This window comes from Echinops telfairi, unplaced genomic scaffold (assembly GCF_000313985.2).
Source record: "Echinops telfairi isolate 266 unplaced genomic scaffold, ASM31398v2 ScPeMD7_26;HRSCAF=91, whole genome shotgun sequence".
NCBI classification, from domain to species: domain Eukaryota; kingdom Metazoa; phylum Chordata; class Mammalia; order Afrosoricida; family Tenrecidae; genus Echinops; species Echinops telfairi.
The window spans coordinates 1,284,791-1,286,429 of record NW_022103923.1 but is presented as its reverse complement, the minus strand read 5'-3'; positions in this window follow the sequence as shown (position 1 = coordinate 1,286,429).

Genomic DNA, 1,639 nt, shown 5'->3' with positions numbered 1-1,639 from the left:
CCAAACAAAGGGTAGGATGTTCCAGGATGGGCCATTGTCTCTTCTGAGAAGCTGATATCTTATGCTGGAGAACACACTGTGTGTATTTATCAATGCTGAGTCAGCTGGAGATCACCAGGTAGGGATGTTAACTACATTTCTTGAGAAAGGTAGCTTTGTAAATACAAGTCAGTAGGTATATTTAGACCGTTCTCTTAATCTTTGCAAGTCTCAGTTTCCTCAGCTATTACTTGGGGGTTGGACAAAGTGGTCTCTGAAAATACTATTGGTCTAACACTCTAGGGTGTTATATTTTTGTTTTATAATGTTTATTTATTTTTTAAAATCTATTTTTATTATCAACACTGGACCAAGCACTAGGGATATGGTCCTGAAAAATTCAAAAATTGCCTCTGTCCTTAAAGGGACATTGCAGGACTCATTATATAATAAATGTATTGATATTGTGATGTGTGCAATGGAGGAGAAATTGAGGCAGGCCAGCATGATGTGAGCTGGTTGAACAGAGAATGTTTCCCTGAGGGTGAAATTTAGGCTGCATCTAAATGAGAATCACATAATGAGAAAGAGTCAGAACATGTCCAGGAAAGCTCAGCCAGCAGCAGAAAGATGTATAGTGTGGCTAAGGACAGGGAGAGGGAGACATGAATTGGCATCAGCTTGAGAGAAGGCAGTGCCATTTCGTCAGGTCCTGGCAGACCCCGGCAAGAATTTGTTATTTATCTTCAGGGGAATTTGAAGTCAAGGAAAGTTTGAAATCCTGATCAGATGTTCATTTAGAAAAAGATCACTCTTTTGATTGGCAAGTAGATAATGATAAGCAAGTGTGGTCAAATTCTAATGGTTAAATTTAATGCATATGGTAGACATAAATGTGTTTACTGTGTAATCCTTTAGATTTTTCTGTTTGTTTTAAGAAAGTTTTATCAACTAACATGTTGATAAATTTTCTCAGGAGTAGCCACCACCTGTCTGTCAGCGAAAAAAAATGTGTTTCTATGATGACGCTTCAGTAGAGCTTCCAGACGAGAAGGGACCAGGAAGAAAGGCTTGGCAATCTACTTCCATAAATCAGTGAAAACACTATCTGCAATCAGTCATAGGAATGATATAAATTGGGCAACATTTCTCTTGGTTGTATATGGCATCACCATGATTTAGGTCCCCTGAACATAGTACGGCAAATAGACTGGGGCAGGGGGTGGAAAATGTGGCTACTTAGCTAGCAGCTTGGAGACTATTGCCATCGTGAAGAAGAGAGAGGATGGTTGGTTGCATTAAGATGGTACCGTAGAGATGGAGAGAATTAAAAGCAAGTACAAGCAATATGGTTTCCGGATTGATTTTGTATCAGGAGAAAAGAGATACAGAAATCAAAGATTACTTTCAGGTGTCCTATTAGTAACTCTGTAGATGATAGTGCAAGGTTTAAAGACAGCATTCGCTGAATCAGAAAGGGAGAGAGAGTGTAGAATGAAGAGTTCAGAAATTGTAAGCCATTCCATGAGGATGTCACATAGGTAACTGGATCTGGGTCTGGGATTTGAGAGAAGGGGTCTAGATTAGAGATGTCATTTTGAAGATGTAAACATAAAAATGTTTAAAGCCATGGAAACATGGCATGTGAGAATGCCCAGGA